Genomic DNA, 21,078 nt, shown 5'->3' with positions numbered 1-21,078 from the left:
AATTTCTTTCTAATATTTTCGAAAATTTTTCTAATTAATTTTCAAAAATCTTTTTCTTAATTTTAGTTCATGATTTTCGAATTAGTTACTAACATTTAATGTGATTGATTCAAAAATTTCAAGTTGTTACTTGCCTATTAAGAAAGGTTCAATCTTTAAATTTTAAAATCGTATCTTTTTAGTTTCTTGTTAGTCAAGTAATCAACTTTAGTTTTCAAATTCAAATCTTTTTAATTTTCTTTTCAAATCTTTTTCAAATTAAAAATTTCAATCATATCTTTTTCAAAAAACAAATTTCAAAACTTTTTCAGTCAATCTTATCTTTTTGTTTCAATCATATCTTTTTCAAAACTACCTAACTAATCCTCTCTCTCTTATTTTCGAAAATTCCCTCTCTCCTTTTTTAAAATTCCTTTTTAATTAACTAATTGTTTTAATTTTATTTTAATTTCAACTTTAATTTTTGAAATCTAACTTTCAATTTTAATTTTTATTTTAATTAAATTTCGAAATTCTCTCTCTCATCTCCTTCTATTTATTTATTCATCTACTAACACTTCTCTCCCATCCAAAAATTCGAACACCACCTCCCTCTCTGTGTTCGAGTTTTCCCTCTTCTCTTCTTTACATTACATTCTTTTCTTCTTCTACTCACACAAAGGAACCTCTCTCTACCGAGGCAAAGAGGATCCCTATTATTTTCCATTTTCTTCTTTTTCATATGAGCAGGAGCAAGGACAAGAACATTCTTGTTGAAGTAGATCCTGAACCTGAAAGGACTCTGAAAAGGAAACTAAGAGAAGTTAAAATACAACAATCCAGAGACAACCTTACAGGAATTTTTGAACAGGAAGAGGAGATGGCAACCAAAAAATAATAATAATGTAAGGAGGATGCTTGGTGATTTACTACACCTAATTCCAATTTACATGGAAGAAGCATCTCCATTCTTGCCATTGGAGCAAACAATTTTGAGCTGAAACCTCAATTAGTTTCTCTGATGCAGCAGAACTGTAAGTTTCATGGACTTCCATCTGAAGATTCTTTTCAGTTCTTAACTGAATTCTTGTAGATCTGTGACACTGTTAAGACCAATGGGGTTGATTCCGAGGTCTACAGGCTTATACTTTTCCCGTTTGCTGTAAGAGACAGAGCTAGAGTGTGGTTGGACTCTCAACCCAAAGATAGCCTGAACTCTTGGGATAAGCTGGTCACGGCTTTCTTAGCCAAGTTATTTCCTCCTCAAAAGCCGAGTAAGCTTAGAGAGGATGTTCAAACCTTCAGACAGAAAGAAGGTGAATCCCTCTATGAAGCTTGGGAGAGATATAAGCAACTGACCAAAAAGTGTCCTTCTGACATGCTTTCAGAATGGACCATCCTGGATATATTCTATGATGGTCTGTCTGAATTAGCTAAGATGTCATTGGATACTTCTGCAGGTGGATCCATTCACCTAAAGAAAACGCCTGCAGAAGCTCAAGAACTCATTGACATGGTTGCTAATAACCAGTTCATGTACACTTCTGAAAGGAATCCTGTGAGTAATGGGACACCTCAGAAGAAGGGAGTTCTTGAAATTAATACTCTGAATGCCATATTGGCTCAGAATAAAATATTGACTCAGCAAGTCAATATGATTTCTCAGAGTCTAAATGGAATGTAAGTTGCATCCAATAGTACTCAAGAGGCATCTTCTGAGGAAGAAGCTTATGATCCTGAGAACCCTGCAATAGCAGAGGTGAATTACATGGGTGAACCCTATGGAAACACCTATAATCCCTCATGGAGAAATCATGCAAATCTCTCATGGAAGGATCAACAAAAGCCTTAACAAGGCTTTAATAATGGTGGAAGAAACAGGTTTAGCAATAGCAAGCCTTTTCCATCATCCACTCAGCAAAAGACAGAGAGTTCTGAGCAGAATCCATCTAGTTTGGCAAATATAGTCTCTAATCTATCTAAGGCCACTCTAAGTTTCATGAATGAAACAAGGTCCTCCATTAGAAATTTGGAAGCACAAGTGGGCCAGCTGAGTAAAAGGATCACTGAAATCCCTCCTAGTACTCTCCCAAGCAATACAGAAGAGAATCCAAAAGGAGAGTGCAAGGCCATTGAATTGATTACCATGGCCGAACCTGTAAGGGAGGTTGAGGACGTGAATCCCAGTGAGGAAGACCTCCTGGGACGTCCAGAGATCAATAACGAGTTTCCCTCTGAGGAACCAAAGGACTCTGAGGCTCATCTGGAGACCATAGAGATTCCATTAAATCTTCTTATGCCATTCATGAGCTCTGATGAGTATTCTTCATAGAATGAGGATGTTACTGAAGAGCAAGTTGCCAAGTACCTTGGTGCAATCATGAAATTGAATGCCAAATTATTTGATAATGAGACTTGGGAAGATGAACCTCCCTTGCTCACCAATGAACTGAGTGATCTGGATCAACTGAGATTGCCTCAAAAGAAACAAGATCCTGGAAAGTTCTTAATACCTTGTACCATAGGCACCATGACCTTTGAGAAGGCTCTATGTGACCTTTGGTCAGGGATAAACCTCATGCCCCTCTCTGTAATGGAAAAACTGGGAATCTTTGAGGTGCAAGCTGCTAGAATCTCATTAGAGATGGCAGACAACTCAAGAAAACAGGCTTATGGTCAAGTAGAGGACGTGTTAGTAAAGGTTGAAGGCCTTTACATCTCTGCTGATTTCATAATCCTAGACACTGGGAAGGATGAGGATGAGTCCATCATCCTTGGAAGACCCTTCCTAGCCACAGCAAGAGCTGTGATTGATGTGGACAGAGGAGAATTGATCCTTCAACTGAATGAGGACTCCCTTGTGTTTAAAACTCAAGGTTCTCCTTCTGTAACCATGGAGAGGAAGAATGAAAAGCTTCTCTCACTGCAGAGTCAACCAAAGCCCCCATAGTCAAACTCTAAGTTTGGTGTTGAATCCCCACATCCAAACTCTAAGTTTGGTGTTGGGAGTCTACAAAATTGACCTGATCACCTGTGTGGCTCCATGAGAGCCCACTGTCAAGCTATTGACATTAAAGAAGCGCTTGTTGGGAGGCAACCAATGTTATTTAATCAATTTTATTTTATTTCTCTTTGTTATTTCATGTTTTATTAGGTTCATGATCATGTGGAGTCACAAAAACTACAAAAATATTCAAAAACAGAATGAAAAACAACATTAAAAACAGAACACCCTGGAGGAAGGGCTTACTGGCGTTTAAACGCCAGTAAGGAGCATCTGGTTGGCGTTTAATGCCAGAACAGAGCATGAAACTGGCGTTAAACACCAGAAACAAGCATCATTCTGGCATTTAAATGCCAGGAATGCACCCCAAAGGAAAACTGGCGTTCAACGCCAGAAACATGCTGCAGACTGGCGTTGAACGCCCAAAACAAGCATGGAAGTGGCGTTTAACGCCAGAAACATGCTGCAATCTGGTGTTAAACGCCAGGATTGCCTACAGAGGGCGTTTACACGACTAATTGGAGCAGGGATGATTAAAGTCCTTGGCCCCACTGGATCTGTGGATCCCACAGGATCTCCTCAGGATATGTAGACCCCACAGGATCCCCACCTACTTCTTCTCTCCTCTTCACACCTTTTCATAACTCTCTTCCCCAAATACCCCTCACCAATCAACTCAATCACTCTTTCCCATCACCTCTTTACCACTCACATCCATCCTCTCTTCCCCATAAACCCCACTTACCTTCAAAATTCAAAATCACTTTCCCACTTACTCCCACCCATATAGCCGAATACACACATCCCTCCATCTCCTCCATATCTTCTTCTTCTTCTTCTTCTTCTATTCTTTCTTCTTTTGCTCGAGGGCGAGCAACATTCTAAGTTTGGTGTGGTAAAAGCATAGTTTTTTTTGTTTTTCCATAACCATTGATGGCACCTAAGGCCAGAGAAACCTCTAGAAAGAGGAAAGGGAAGACAAAAGCTTCCACCCCCGAGTCATAGGAGATGGAGAGATTCATCTCAAGGGTATATAGCTCAGTGGTAGAACATTTGATTACAAATCAAGAGATCCCTGAGATACCTCAGGGGATACATTTTCCTCCACACAATTATTAGGAGCAACTAAGGATAGGAGCACCAAGAGCACTCCATCATCCTCCATGAAATTAGAGAAGATCAAAGAGCTATGAGGGAGGAGCAACAAAGACAAGGAAGAGACATAGAAGAGCTCAAGGACATCATTGGTTCCTCAAGAGGAAGACGCCACCCTCACTAAGGTGGACTCATTCCTTAATCTCCTTGTTTATTTATTTTCCTGTTTTTCAATTTTTATGCTTTATGTTTGTTTATGTTTTTGTCTTCATGATCACTAGTATTTAAGTGTCTATGCCTTAAAGTTATGAATGTCCTATGAATCCATCACCTCTCTTGAATGAAAAATGTTTTAATTACAAAAGAACAAGAAGTACATGGTTTGGAATTCATCCTTGAAACTAGTTTAATTATTTTGATGTGGTGGCAATACTTTTTGTTTTCTGAATGAATGCTTGAACAGTGCATATGTCTTTTGAAGTTGATGTTTATGAATGTTAAATATGTTGGCTCTTGAAGAATAAGGAAAAAGGAGAAATGTTATTTGATAATCTGAAAAATCATAAAAATGATTCTTGAAGCAAGAAAAAGCAGTGAATACAAAAGCTTGCAGAAAAAAATAGCGAAAAAAAATATAGAAAGAAAAAGAAAAGCAAGCAGAAAAAGCCAAAAACTCTTAAAACCAAGAGGCAAAAGCAAAAAGCCAATAGCCCTTAAAACCAAAAGACAAGGGTAATAAAAAGGATCCAAGGCTTTGAGCATTAGTGGATAGGAGGGACTAAAGGAATAAAATCCTGGCCTAAGCGGCTAAACCAAGCTGTCCCTAACCATGTGCTTGAGGCGTGAAGGTGTCAAGTGAAAACTTGAGACTGAGCGGTTAAAGTCAAGGTCCAAAGCAAAAGAAGAGTGTGCTTAAGAACCCTGGACACCTCTAATTGGGGACTTTAGCAAAGCTGAGTCACAATCTAAAAAGGTTCACCCAATTATGTGTCTGTGGCATTTATGTATCCGGTGGTAATACTGGAAAACAAAGTGCTTAGGGCCACGGCCAAGACTCATAAAGTAGCTGTGTTCAAGAATCAACATACTGAACTAGGAGAATCAATAACACTATCTGAATTCTGAGTTCCTATAGATGCCAATCATTCTGAACTTCAATGGAGGAAGTGAGATGCCAAAACCATTCAAGAGGCAAAAAGCTACAAGTCTCGCTCATCTGATTGGAGCTATGTTTCATTGATATTTTGGAATTTATAGTATATTCTCTTCTTTTTATCCTATTTGATTTTCAGTTGCTTGGGGACAAGCAACAATTTAAGTTTGGTGTTGTGATGAGCGAATAATTTATACGCTTTTTGGCATTGTTTTTAGTATATTTTTAGTATGATTTAATTAGTTTTCATTATATTTTTATTAGTTTTTAATTAAAATTCACATTTCTGGACTTTACTATGAGTTTGTGTGTTTTTCTGTGATTTCAGGTATTTTCTGGCTGAAATTGAGGGACTTGAGCAAAAATCAGATTCAGAGGTTGAAGAAGGACTGCAGATGCTGTTGGATTCTGACCTCTCTGCACTCAAAGTGGATTTTCTGAAGCTACAGAACTCCAAATGGCACGTTTCTAATTGCGTTGGAAAGTATACATCAAGGGCTTTCCATCAATATATAATAGTCCATACTTTGAATAAGGATTGACGACGCAAACTGGCGTTGAACGCCAATTCCATGTTGTAGTCTGGCGTTCAGCGCCAGAAACAAGTTGCAAAGTGGAGTTCAACGCCAGAAACACGTTACAAACTGACGTTCAACTCCAAGAATGACCTCTCCACGTGTAAACTTCAAGCTCAGCCTAAGCACACACCAAGTGGGCCCCGGAAGTGGATTTCTGCATCATTTACTTATTTCTGTAAACCCTAGTAACTAGTTTAGTATAAATAGGACTTTTAAGTATTGTATTTACATCTTTGGATTATCTTTTGATCCTTTGATCATGTTTTGGGGGCTGGCCATTCGGCCATGCCTGGACCTTATCACTTATGTATTTTTCAACGGTAGAGTTTCTACACACCATAGATTAAGGTGTGGAGCTCTGCTGTTCCTCAAGGATTAATGCAAAGTACTACTGTTTTTCTATTCAATTCAACTTATTCTGCTTCTAAGATATTCATTCGCACTTCAATATGATGGATGTGATGATCGTGTTAGTCATCATCATTCTCAACTTATGAACGCGTGCCTGACAACCACCTCCGTTCTACTTTAGATTGAATGGGTATCTCTTGGATATCTAATACAGGGGACTGAGTCCGAGTTATTAGTGTCTTCGTGGTATAAGTTAGAACCCATGGATGGCCATTCCTGAGATCCGGAAAGTCTAAACCTTGTCTGTGGTATTCCGAGTAGGATTTGGGAAGGGATGGCTGTGACGAGCTTCAAACTCGCGAGTGCTGGGCGTAGTGACAGACGCAAAAGGATCAATGGATTCTATTCCAGTATGATCGAGAACCGACAGATGAATAGCCATGCCGTGACAGAGCATCTTGGACCATTTTCACTGAGAGGACGGGAAGTAGCCATTGACAACGGTGATGCCCAACATAAAGCTTGCCATGGAAAGGAGTAGGATTGATTGGATGAAGACAGCAGGAAAGCAGAGATCAGAGGAATGAAAGCATCTCTATACGCTTATCTGAAATTCCCACCAATGAATTACATAAGTACCACTATCCTATTTTATATTTTATTTATTTTCATCCACTATAATTTCTTAATACAATTTAATCCGCCTGGCTGAGATTTACAAGGTGACCATAGCTTGCTTCAAGCCGACAATCTCCGTGGGATCGATCCTTACTCACGTAAGGTTTATTACTTGGACGACCCAGTGCACTTGCTGGTTAGTTGTACGAAGTTGTGAAACAGATATAAGATCATGAACGTGCGTATTGAGTTTTTAGCTCCGTTACCAAGGAATGGAATGATCACGATTTCGCTTACCAGGGCTCAATCAATCATGATTGCGAAGAGGTCAATGAGTTGCATGATTGAAGAGGATATAAGCTAGATTTGATCCAAAGAGACAACATCTCCCAATCTCAATGAATTTTCCCATTCTTATCTATCGATTTCTTTACATCTTAATTTTACATTCAGCAATTCCCCATTGAAGGGGATATAATTCTGTACTTTACATTGTGCCATTTATATTTCTGCACTTTATTACTTTTCTTTATATTCTAGTCATTTACATTTATGTCATTTACAATTCTACACTTCACAATCCTATTGATCCGCTTAACTAATTCATCAATTAATTAAAACTGCTCGAATTTTCCAGTCTCTGTGAATACCACCACTCTACTGTGGGTTATTACTTGACGATAATTTTGGTGCGCTTGCCAAAAGAACTAATTCACCCATTTTTGAATGGGGTGTGAATTTTAGTCATCACCCAACTATCAAACAGGGAACCATAGACCCTATCATAACTCACAAAACACATCATACCATAGTAACCAACCCATACACAACAATCTCAATCAAGATGCACCATCTTCAACTATGCAACCATGTGAAATCAAGAGCAACTTTGAGAGGATGGAGGCTGCAATAGCACAACTGTCCTTACAGATTACAGGGGCAGTCTCCACCCTCACGGACAGACAAGCACAAACTGAAAGAAGGATAGACGCTAATCAAGAAGAATACAGGTCAAATCTGAAAAATCAAGGTGCAGCAATCTCAAAGTTGGAAGCACAAGTGGGGATTTTATCCAAGCAAATCCCACTTCCCACACACACATTTCCCAGTGATACCTTGGCTAACCCAAGAGGGGAATGCAAAGCCATTACTCTAAGAAGTGGGAAGGTTGTGGAGGAAGGAACCCCAAGCAAAGACGATCATGAAGAAGTTGCAGCAAAGCATGAGAACAAGGATGAAGGGGAGATCCCTGATCCACCTCCACCAAAACCAGTCTTGAAGCCTTATATGCCAAAAGCACCATACCCACAAAGACTAAGAAAAGATGGGAAGGATGGTCAGTTTTCTAAGTTCCTAGAGATCTTCAAGAGGCTCCAAATCAACACACTATTTGCTGAGGCATTAGAACAAATGCCACTCTATGCCAAATTTTTGAAGGAGCTTATAACCAAAAAGAGGAACTAGGAGGCAAAAGAAACTATAATATTGACTGAAGAATGCAGCGCCATCATACAGAAGAAGCTGCCTCAAAAGTTGAAAGACCCAGGGAGTTTTCAAATCCCCTGCATCATAGGGGACATCACCATTGAGAAAGCTTTGTGTGATTTGGGATCTAGCATAAATCTTATGTCCCTAACCATGATGAGAAGAATGAAGATTGAGGAAGCCAAGCCAACAAGAATGGCACTCCAATTGGCTAACAGAACATTTAAGTTTCCACATGGGGTGGTGGAGGACTTGCTAGTGAAAGTAGGAGAATTTATTTTCCCTGCTGATTTCGTCGTGTTGGACATGGAAGAAGAGGCCAACACGTCAATTATCTTAGGAAGACCATTCCTAGCTACTGCTGGAGCCATCATTGATGTGCAAAAAGGGGAACTAGTCTTGAGGTTGCATGAAGAGAAAATGGTCTTCAACGTCTTTAAAGCAATGAGTTACCCCAAGAAATCCATAGGAGAATTCATGCTGGTAGACACCATGGAACAGATAGTTCAAGAAGTCTTGGAAGAAGAATAATGTGGAGGAACCATTGAGCTGGAACAAGCATCAGATGGAGACCACCACAAGCAACCATGAGAAACTCAATCATGCCAACCACTACAGACAACAAAGATGCAGAGTCACCAAAACTAGAGCTGAAGACCTTACCACCCAGCTTGAAATATGCATATCTGGGTGCTAACAACACTCACCCAGTGATCATAAATTCAAGTCTGAGCAAGGAACAAGAAGAGGAGCTTATCCAAGTGCTGAGACAACACAAGGATGCCATAGGCTGGATGGTGCACGAAATTGTGATCTCTGGTAATGGCTCCAAAAACTTGGTGCTCTAATCTCAATTCATAATTTATCACAACTTCGATACAACTAACCAGCAAGTGCACTGGGTCGTCCAAGTAATAAACCTTACGTGAGTAAGGGTCGATCCCACGGAGATTGTTGGTATGAAGCAAGCTATGGTCATCTTGTAAATCTCAGTCAGGCGGATAATAATTGATTATGGAGTTTTCGAAATTATATAATAAAATAAGGATAGAAATACTTATGTAATTCATTGGTGAGAATTTCAGATAAGCGTAAAGAGATGCTTTCATTCCTCTGAACCTCTGCTTTCCTGTTGTCTTCATCCAATCAGTCTTACTCCTTTCCATGGCTGGCTTTATGTAAGGGCATCACCGTTGTCAATGGCTACATCCCATCCTCTTGTGAAAATGGTCCAAATGCTCTGTCACAGCACGGCTAATCATCTGAGGTTCTCGATCATACTGGAATAGGATTCACCCTCCTTTTGCGTCTGTCACTACGCCCAGCACTCGCGAGTTTGAAGCTCGTCACAGTCATTCAATCCTAGAGTCCTACTCGGAATACCACAGACAAGGTTTAGACTTTCCAGACTCTCATGAATGCCGCCATCAATCTAGCTTATACCACGAAGATTCTGATTAAGAGATCTAAGAGATACTCATTCAATCTAAGGTAGAACGGAAGTGGTTGTCAGGCACGCGTTCATAGGGAATGATGATGATTGTCACGTTCATCACATTCAGGTTGAAGTGCAAATGAATATCTTAGAAGCGGAATAAGTTGAATTGAATAGAAAACAGTAGTACTTTGCATTAATCTTTGAGGAACAGCAGAGCTCTACACCTTAATCTATGGAGTGTAGAAACTCTACCGTTGAAAATACATAAGTGAATATAGAGGGTAAGCATGGCCGAGTGGCCAGCCTCCCATGGAGGTCTAGAGATCTAAAAATGATCAAAAGATGTCTAATACAATAGTAAAAAGTCCTATTTATACTAAACTAGTTACTAGGGTTTACAGAAGTAAGTAATTGATGAATAAATCCACTTACGGGGCCCAATTGGTGTGTGCTTGGGCTGAGCTTGAATGTTCCACGTGCAAAGGCTCTTTCTGGAGTTGAACGCCAGCTTTTGTGCCATTTTGGGCGTTGAACTCCACTTTGCAACTTGTTTCTGGTGCTGGACGCCAGAATTGGGCAGAGATCTGGTGTTGAACGCCAGTTTGCGTCGTCTAAACTTGGGCAAAGTATGGACTATTATATATTGCTGGAAAGCCCTGGATGTCTACTTTCCAACGCAATTAGAAGCGCGCCATTTTGAGTTCTGTAGCTCCAGAAAATTCACTTTGAGTGCAGGGAGGTCAGAATCCAACAGCATCAGCAGTCCTTCTTCAACCTCTAAATCTGATTTTTGCTCAAGTCCCTCAATTTCAGCCAGAAAATACCTGAAATCACAGAAAAATACACAAACTCATAGTAAAGTCCAGAAATGTGAATTTAACATAAAAACTAATGAAAACATCCCTAAAAGTAACCAGATTCTACTAAAAACATACTAAAAACAATGCCAAAAAGCGTATAAATTATCCGCTCATCACTGGACACTTGCAGATTTAAAAGGGATCAGTCCTTCAATGTGTATGCATAAGATCTTACTTGAAGAAGATGCCAAACCTTCAAGACAACAACAAAAGAGGCTAAACCCAACTATGAATGAAGTGGTTCAGAAAGAAGTGCTGAAATTGTGGCAAGCAGGGGTGATCTATCCCATCTCAGACAGCCCTTGGGTAATCCCGGTGCAAGTAGTTCCTAAGAAGGGAGGGATCACTGTTGTGGCAAATGAGAAGAATGAATTGATACCCACAAGGACAGTGACCAGATGGCGTATGTGCATTGACTACCGAAAACTTAATGAAGCCACCCGGAAGGATCATTTCCCCTTACCTTTCATTGACCAGATGCTTGAAAGATTGGCAAGACATGAGTATTATTGCTTCCTAGATGGGTATTCGGGCTACAATCAAATTGTTGTAGACCCCAAGGATCAGGAAAAAACTTCATTTACTTGTCCATATGGTGTCTTTACTTATAGGAGAATGCCCTTTGGATTGTGCAATGCACCTGCAACATTCCAAAGGTGCATGCTCTCCATTTTTTTAGACATGATTGAGAAGTTCATAGAAGAATTCATGGACGACTTCTCTGTATTTGGGAACTTATATTCTAATTGCCTATACCATCTTGCTCTTGTGCTGAAAAGGTGTCAAGAAACCAACATAGTTTTAAACTGGGAGAAGTGCCATTTTATGGTAACTGAAGGGGTGGTTCTTGGTCACAAGATTTCAAAAGATGGCATAGAAGTGGACAAGGCAAAAGTGGAAGTAATTGAAAAATTACCTCCACCTTGCAATGTCAAAGCAATCAGAAGTTTTTTGGGACACGCTGGGTTCTATGGGAGGTTTATCAAAGATTTTTCAAATGATTGCAAAACTCCTTAGCAACCTACTTGTCTCAAATACTCCCTTTGTTTTTTATAGAGAGTGCATGGTAGCCTTTGATGAACTTAAGAAAAAACTCTCCTCTGCACCTATTATAGCACCACCAAGCTGGGATCTTCCCTTTGAACTAATGTATGATGCATCTAATTTTGCTGTTGGTGCTGTTCTAGGACAGAGGAAAGATAAGCTAGTACATGTTATTTATTATGCTAGCAAGGTTCTTAATGAGAATCAAAGGAACTATACCACCACGGAGAAAGAACTTTTAGCCATAGTTTTTGTAACATCCCTTCCAGCAAAATGCCTTGCTTAAGTCAGGGTATTCTACTAGAAAGAACGTTACGTGACCTTTTCTAATATTAACTACTTAATTACTGAGCCTTTGTATCGATTTCGCATTTCAGTTTTAAGAAAATGCCAGAAAATTTTGTTTTTATTCATTAATGACATGTATCAAGGATAAACATTGCAAATAATAATAACAATCACATAAGTATTATTAATAGTAATACTTATACATAAGAAGTCATATAAACCCAAATACAACACCTACCCCTCTATTAAAATAAAACCTCAAAGGACAAGAGCGAGGGGACTCTATGAAAGCAATTAAAACCATAAAGAAAGCTTACTAATCGCTTGTAGCTTCATATTGCATCTTCAAACTTGTGTCACTGAAAGGGTGGAAAATTTGGGGGTGAGAACCAAACCACATGTTCTCAGTAGAGGTCGAGAATGCCGTGAAAGTAAAGAATAAAGCGCAAATAGTTAATTTCATTCAGAGACATCTAAAAGAAAATTAACTTTTTTTTTAAAAGCATTAGTTAATTCTTCAAAATCCTAGACCCATATTTTCTTTATAAAACTCTTAAAAGTTTCCTAGACTGTATGAATGACCAACCTGTTCCAATCATAGGTTCATTAAGTCTATACTGAACTAGTTTGATTTTTCATACTTTACTAGACCATAACATAAAAGAAGTTACCTACGCGGTATAAATGATCATCCTGCTCCAAGCATTGGTTCATTAAGTCTATGCTGAACCAGTCAGATACTTTATACAGAACTAGACCTCAAACGTACCAGTCACGGCCTTAGGCCCAAACAACTCAATCAACACCCAATTCACCACAATCCAGCCAATCAGTTACAAACACAAGTAATGAGGTTCAAACACAATCAAGAGCAATTACATCAAGTATAGCAATTAGCAATTAAACAGAATTATTCACTTAGGCAAACCAATTACAATATACACACCCAAACAATGTCACATAGATGCATATGATGAATGTCTAGTCCTAGTGCAGGCCATGAGCTCATGTGTCGGTTAGCACCTACATTCCCGACATTTATCTGTTCACGAGTTCACGATTTTCCGAATACGATTTTTTGTTCAAATAAATGCGCATATAATTATTAGCAACTCTATTGAGACAGCCTCTGCTTTCTACTCGCAGAAAATATACTCTTGGGAATGGAAAATTGCTGTAGGTATCCTAGTTTCCCTACAGAAGCTCTTGGGTTGCTTTAAGCAACGGATAAATAAATATTATCTCTTGGGTTGCATTTAAGCAACAAATAAGCAAACAATATCTCTTAGGTTGCCTCAAGCAACAGATAATCATACCATAAGTACTTTACTCTTTCCTTTTTCTTTCATAATTGTAAATACGCAAGCGGGACAAGACCCACGCCTTTGCCAACAATCTCGTATACCAAATAATCTTTTCTTAAAAGAATCATTGAAGTTATTATCATTAAATAAGCCTTAAATATTGATTTTGATTAAGTCCTTATACTTTTATAAAAATTTAGACATAATCTCCTTTAAAAATAGGACTTAGCCACCCTTACGGGTTCCTTCTTTCTCAACATTTCATCAGCCTCTTTTAGCAGTTGCCACAACAATATATATTCTCAAAAACATTTGATAATAGTATAGAAAATCTATTTCTTAAATTCCATATCCAAAATAATTGCCAACACAACTTGGCAGCCTGATTTCCATTTTGTTTTTAAAATATCAAATGAATTCGGAATCATGCAAACTTTATATTCATGCGACCGTCTCGGATTAAACTTTCTATTAAACTAAAAATCATAATTTTTCACTGACTCTAGCTTCGGGAATATAAGCAAAACCATGACTGCTCTGCAGTGTTTTAAAACCAGAAGACAGCAGCAGCATACAACATTCGAAATTTCATATAAAATCCAAATTAAATCCAACTACCTTTAAAATTAATGTGGTTAAACATAACTCATCCAAATTTCTTTCTCAATTGGTTCCAGGGTCATACCATTTTTAATGAAGAAGTAACGTAGCTTCGAAGTTAGATAATTCTCTGCAGAATTCTGTTTTACAAATCATTGAACACAACCTCTTCCTAGTCCCATAACTCACTTATTAAAACATGGAAAACCCTGAAATTTAAATTACTTATGCTAAACATACTTAATTTTCAGCTCCAATTGGTTGCATCTCAATATCTGATGCGCATAAACTAGTTATGCTACGATTTAGGAAATGGCACGATCGGCAAAATTCCTTCCGGCAAGTGCACCGGTTATCGTCAAGTAAAAACTCACAATAGAGTGAGGTCGAATCCCACAAGGATTGGTTGAGTGAGCAATTCGGATTAGAAGTGTGTTCTAGTTGAGCGGAATCAAGATTGAGATGAGAATTGCGGAATGTAAAATTGGCGGGAAAAGTAAATGACAAGAAATTGAAATGGCGGAATCTTAAATTGCATGAATTAAAGAGCAGAAACTAAATTGCTGAAATTAAAAGGGAATGGGGGTGATTGCATGAATTGAGTTGCAGAATGTAAAGAGAAGATGTAATCAGAATTGGGGGATTCATTGGGTTATAGGAGATATTGAGATCTCCGAATCAAAACATATTTATCTCTTCCTCAAGCAATGCGTTCATTGAATTTTGCTTGGCAATCTTATATGATTGGATCCCAATCCCTTGGCTCACCAATTCTCTCTAAAAATGAACAAATTCCCAATCCCTTGGTTTAAATGTTCATAAGAAGAGATGATGCTCGATCACTGATTATACCACACAGTTTCATGAACCACAATTTGGTAGGATTACATGTCACACTATCCATCCAAACCCCAATCCAATTCACTGTGAGAAAGCTTCTCTAGCATGAATCCTCCATTCCTTTCCCAAGGTTCCGAAGGATTCCAATTATGGGTAGTTTCTTTCCCAAGACAACTACCCAATGGAATTAGATCGAGAAGCTTTCTAACAAAGTTCAAGAGAAAAGATTGAAGAAGAAGATAAACTATTATTGATTCATTGAATTACAATAGAGCTCCCTAACCCAATGAAAGGGGGTTTAGTGAGTCATAGCTCTGAATTCAATTACAAAGATATGAAAACTAGCTAAAAGTGAAGGTAAAAGTTCTCTCTAACTTAAATTCTATCCTATTTATACACTTTCTATATTGAGCTTCTGTTGTGTTTCTTGGGCTTTGAGGCCTCTCCCTGCTTTCCTTTTGCCTTGGGTTTATGATCCATAATCTTGATGAGGCTGCTGGTCCAAATTCTGTAACATTCATTGAGCCAACTTAGTGATAATCAAATAATGGCACATGACTCAATAAATTGAAATTTCAGACTCATCAATCCTTCAGGCCCAATCCCATAAACCATGATATTCAATTGGGTTTCATACCAGAATAAGTTTAAGTTAATGTTTGTGCTCAAATACTAACTTAAACCACAATATCTTTGGTCCAGAAACCTTTTCCAAGAGTGGCGTTTAAGTTGCAGTTTAAGCTTAAACTGCAGCTTAAACGCCAGACACTTCCAGTGAGGCCTTTTGTAGAAGCACGTTTAAGCTTTAGTTTAAGGTTAAACTGAAGCTTAAACGTGGAAATGGAAGAAGGCAGCCCTGGAGAGTCATGTAGTCGAACACGTTTAAGCTCCAGTTTGAGGTCAAACTGAAGCTTAAACGTGGATATAGGAAGGGCAGCCCTGGAGGTCGAACACGTTTAACCTCCAGTTTAAGGTCAAACTGGAGGTTAAACGTGGAAATGGAAGGAGGCATCCTGGAGGTCGAACACGTTTAACCTCCAGTTTAAGGTTAAACTGGAGGTTAAACGTGGAAGCTTAGAAAGGTAGCCCTGGAGGTGTCGAACACGTTTAAGCTCCAGTTTGAGGTCAAACTGGAGCTTAAACGTGGAAATGGAGAGAGCAACCCTGGAGGAGAAAACTTGGTCGAACACGTTTAAGCTCCAGTTTGAGGTCAAACTGGAGCTTAAACGTGGAAATGGCTCCCTGGTGCTTTTCCCATTCTGGCGTTTAACCTCCAGTTTAAGGTCAAACTGGAGGTTAAACTTCAATTCCAGCATTTCTTAGCCTTCATGATTCTGGCGTTTAAGCTCCAGTTTAGGCTTAAACTGGAACTTAAACTTCACATGTGATATTCAAGCTTCCTTTATTGATTTTGTTGCTTCCTTGCCTAGCCTCTTCTTCCCTGAAATCATCCAAACAATTGCATCAAAGTCTTGCAAAATTTCATGAGAAATCTTCCATTCATAGCATTCAAGTAATATAACTAAAACTCATGGACATTGCATCAAAATCATATTGTTTGGATGGTTCATTGCTTTGTTATTCTTTTAACCATTCTTGGTTACTTTAAGCTCAAGAAAGTGCATAAAACCACTAAAACTAACAGAAAAATACTAGTGAAACTAGCCTAAGATGCCTTGGCATCACAACACCAAACTTAATACTTGCTTGTCCCTAAGCAAGTCCTGAGTTATTTGAGAAGAAAGTATGAAACAGAAAGCAATTACATTGGCTATATTAGCAGGCATTTGAAGTTCATCAGAAGGGTTTTATGCAGAAAGTTGCAGCATCACTTTTTCATACTTATCAGTTAAGATTATCACTTTTTCATTGCATCCATCAAACACTGCTATGGCCTCTTGTTATTCTTATGTCCTTGGCACCTTTCTCTTCTTTGTTTTTCTTTTCTTTTTCTTAGAGCTTCTTTTGCTCCTTGTTTGCTTAGTGTCATGTGTTGCACAAGCCTTTGGCATTTTCTTTTTCTTATCAGTGCACTACACATATCCACTTTAGGCACTTTAGTTCACATTTCTTCTTGAGACATTGGTGCCCAGCACCTCTTTGTGTGACTAAATGTTTTGTATTTAGGTTGCTCTTGATAATGGACTTTTGGTTGATAATCCCGGGTTAGTTAACCCAAGTTACCAAGTGTTGAAACACTCCTCAGAACCTATTCATCCAAGCATATCCTTAATACATAAACACCACAGGCATTTGTCTCAGAAGTTCAAACCATTGGTACCTAGCTTATTTTCTCAATTTTTTTTTTTTTTGCTTTTTGGTTGCCCTTTTTCAGTGGCTTTTTCTTCTTCTTTTTCTTTCTTTTTCATGGCCAAAGACATTTATTCATCAAGATCCATAGACAGTTTTCAATTTCTACACAAAGAATGATAATTCTACACTCTAATTCCAGTGATCTGACTACATAATCAAGCATGCATACCACCACTTAATTCTACTTGATTTGTCACTAATTTAGCCAAGTTACTTTTGTTCAAACTTTTCTTTTATTTTTGGAAACAGAACAAGCATGGCAAGCACTCGTTTAAGAAGGTGAAGTTATATCCAAACATCTAGGTATTCACTTTATTCAAAGCAATAAACAGACAAATATACTAACAACTTCCCATTCCAGAAAGATTCAACATTTACAGTCTAAACCAGAACAAGCATGCTTTTGTTTGCCCTTTTTAAAGAATTATCAAGGAATAATACCACCTTGTGACATTTCTTGATTTCTCTTTGTTGCCAGGAAATAATTTGATTTCTCCTTCTTCTCCTAATTGTTGCTTCATGCTTTAAGATCCTTGTTTCCTTTCCTGCAAAGAGTGATGAAGTTGCTTGCTTCTCAAGCACTTGAGTGGTTAGCTCAACTATGTGTGGGTAAGTATCCGAGTTTTGGTGTGCGAACACCAAACTTAGACTCCCACTTACTTCTCTATTCTTTGAGTCCTTGAGTTCTCTTTGGAATGAAGTTGCTGCTAAGGGTTCTAAGCATTTCTGTGACTGCTTAGAATGGTTGTTCCTTTCATATAATTCAAAGGTTGTTGTGTTCAGTTGATCTTTATGGTGGAACACCAAACTTAGAGTCACACATTCCCCTTTGAATTATTGATCTACGAATTCATTGTTTGGTGTGAAACACCAAACTTATTTCTTTGCAATGCACAGAAACTACTTCACCCTTTTTATTGAAACAAATAAAAGAAACAGCAAAAGGGTATTACCTCAGGTTGGGTTGCCTCCCAACAAGCGCTTCTTTAACGTCATTAGCTTGACGGTTGTCCCTTGTTAGGGTGGATTGTAGTGCTTGACGTCTTCTCCTCTCACTATGAAAACGTCTCCACTTGATTCATTCATGACCTCTAAATGTTCCATAGAAAGAACTTTCCTGATTGTGAACACTTGAGGGAGCTGGGAAGGAATGGTTTTGAGGCCAGGTGGGATTGGCAGATAATGACTTGATATCACGTTATCTCCCGGAGAGAAACCTTTAGTGGGAATTTTCTTGTTTCTCCACCCTCTTGGCAATCTCCCTATCACTCTTCCCTTTCTCTTGAGGATTTCTTCATTGACCCTTATGTCAGGAGGATCCTTCTGATCTGTTTCCACTGATTCTTGTGGCTTTAACTCTTGCAACTCTTGTTTGCCTTCCAAGGACTGTTTTAGAGTTTCAGCTGCTGGATTACTTTCCTCCAAACACAGATGGCTACTATCATCCTTAGGCTTTTCAGGTTCTGGTTCAGGCTCAGATGCAGGTTTGAAAACTTTGAAAATGAGCTGTTCATCATGTATTCTCAGAATTAGCTCTCCTTGTTCTACATCTATGAGCGCTCTAGTAGTGGCTAGAAATGGTCTGCCCAGAATAATAGGGTGTAAGTAGCTTTCCTCCATGTCCACAATGACAAAGTCTGTGGGGAAGTAATAATCCCCCACTTTCACCAGCACATTTTCAACTACCCCTTCAGCTTGCTTCTGAGTTTTGTCAGCCAGTTGTATGATTACATCAGTGGATCTCACCTCATTCAGTTGTAGCCTCTTCATAAGAGTTAGAGGCATCACATTTATGCTAGCTCCTAGATCACAGAATCCTCTGTCAATTTTTGTTTCCCCTATGATGCAAGGGATATGAAAACTTCCTGGGTCCGTTTTCTTAGAGAGTGTGTCCTTCTTGATGAGAGCACTGCATTCTTTGTTCATTGTTACCGTTTGTCCTCCCTTCAAAACTCTTTTCTTGCTTAACAATTCCTTTAAATACTTGATGTGTGTAGGCATTTGATGGAGAATCTCAAGAAAGGGAATATTGACATGGAGAGAGTTAAATGTCTCTAAAAACCTTGAATAGGTTTTCCCTTTTTCACCTCCTCCTAACCTCTGAGGAAATGGTGCTTTTGGTTGGTATATTTCCAGCATGCCTTTTTGCAGTTCCTTGGCTTGCTCAGTTCCACTTTCCTACTTAACTTCTTCCACTCCTTCCTTCAAGATTTCTGGCTCCTGCTCTGAGGGCCTGATTCCTTCTTCTTCTGAAACTTCCTTCAATATAGTGATGGCCTTGCATTCTTCCCATCTCACTCTCTTTTGTTCCCCTTTAGGATTCTTTTCTGTGTCACTAGGGAACACTGCAGTTGATTTGACGGCCTGTTGAGATAGCTCACCTACTTGCGACTCCATCCTCTTGAGTTTTTCACCATGGTTTCTTAAGGTAGCTCTCACATCATCTCTGAAGCTTTTCAATTCGGTTATGTCTTGACTCATGGTTGCCATCATTCCTTCTATCCGGTTTAATTGATCTTGAAATTGTTGGTTCGGATTAAGTTGGGTAGGTTGATTATTTTGGCCATGATATGATGGTTGGGGGTAAGTGTTTTGTGTGGCTTGGTATGATCTTTGGTTGGAGTTTTGGTATGTGGAATTGTTATGTTGGTTGTGGTTGTAAGGTTTGTGGTTTTGTGGTTGGGTTTGTTGGTTCCCCCACCCAAAGTTTGGGTGGTTTCTCCAGCCTGGGTTGTAAGTGTTGGAATGTGGATCATATAATTGCCTTTGTTGGTTTCCCACATAGTTGGCCTCTTCCCAATCACCTCCTTCAATGCTTACTTCCTCTTGATCTTGTGTGTGTATTGCAGCCACTTGCTTTGTTTCTAATTGCCTGATAAGCTCTGCTAGTTGCTTGGCAAACACCTTGTTTTGGGCTAGAATTGTATCAACATGGTTCAGCTCCATGACTCCCTTAGTGTTGTGCCTTTCTGATGCATAGTAGTACTCATTCTCAGCCACTGTCTCAATCACTTCAATGGCCTCTTCCACAGTCTTTTTCCTGTTCAATGAACCTCCTGATGAATGGTCTACAGCCTTCCTTGATTCATAAGAGAGTCCATCATAGAAGATATGCAATTGCACCCAATCATGGAACATGTCTGGTGGGCATTTCCTTGTCAAGTCCTTGAATCTCTCCCATGCCTCGTAGAGAGTTTCACCATCTTGTTGTCTAAAAGTTTGAACCTCAGATCGAAGCCTATTGACCTTTTGTGGGGGGTAGAAACGTGCCAGAAACTTGCTTTCCACCTCATCCCATGTTGTTAGACTCCCCCTTGGGAATGATTCCAGCCACTTAGCTGCTTTGTCCCTAAGTGAAAATGGGAACAAAAGCAGTTTATAGGCATCTTCCTGGACTCCATTGGACTTCACAGTGTCACAAATTCTCAGGAATTTTGTGAGATGTTGGTTGGGATCTTCATTAGCACTTCCACCAAATGAACAATGATTCTCCACAAGTGATATTAGCTGTGGTTTGAGTTCAAAGTTGTTGGCCTGAATGGGTGGTTTCTGGATGCTGCTACCACAATTCCCAGAGGTTGGGTTTATGTATGAACTAAGAACCCTCCTCTCAGGAATGGCATTGTTTCCATCAGCTCTCTCATGGTTGTGAACTTCTCTATCCATGTTGAGATCTAAAGCTTCCTCAAAATTGTCCTCAGATTCTCCTTCAGATTCCTCTTCTCCCACTACTCTCTTCCCTCTTGCTTCCCTTCTCAGTCTATGAAGGGTCCTCTCTGGTTCGGTATATGGAGGAGTTGATGTCTCTCCTCTCCTACCTGTCATACAAGAACACAGCACAGGCACAAACTAGTGAAATACTCTTGGTTAATGGAAGAGTATGGTTAGAGCAATTGAGGAATTAATTCAAACAGTTAGTGAGTCAGTGAGTTAGTTGCTTAAATTTAAAGGCATAAAGAAAGAAAGCATGTAACCGAGTGCAAAAATTAAAATTCAACAAGTAACTTGAACAGAATTAACAAAGCAAGAGAAATTGCTCAATCTAGTTAACTTCCAATTTGAGAATTGTCATTCGAAAACCAATCCCCGGCAACGGCGCCATAAACTTGATGCGCATAAACTAGTTAT

General features: G+C 39.0%; 2 non-coding genes across 2 annotated transcripts; one reads left to right on the top strand and one right to left on the bottom strand.

Moving 5' to 3' along the window:
- Positions 1–1,255: 1,255 nt before the first annotated feature.
- LOC148544264 (small nucleolar RNA R71) lies at positions 1,256–1,363 on the bottom strand. The gene has a single exon (XR_015900328.1). It is a non-coding gene; the product is annotated as a small nucleolar RNA R71 (small nucleolar RNA).
- An 18,723-nt stretch (positions 1,364–20,086) lies between these two features.
- On the top strand, positions 20,087–20,190 carry LOC148544263 (small nucleolar RNA R71). Its single transcript, XR_015901371.1, has one exon. It is a non-coding gene; the product is annotated as a small nucleolar RNA R71 (small nucleolar RNA).
- Positions 20,191–21,078: the final 888 nt, after the last annotated feature.

The sequence above is a fragment of the Arachis ipaensis genome, chromosome B9 (genome assembly GCF_059453495.1).
Source record: "Arachis ipaensis isolate K30076 ecotype BB chromosome B9, ASM5945349v1, whole genome shotgun sequence".
In the NCBI taxonomy this organism is placed as follows: Eukaryota; Viridiplantae; Streptophyta; class Magnoliopsida; order Fabales; family Fabaceae; genus Arachis; species Arachis ipaensis.
This window is presented reverse-complemented; position numbering and strand designations above follow the sequence as displayed.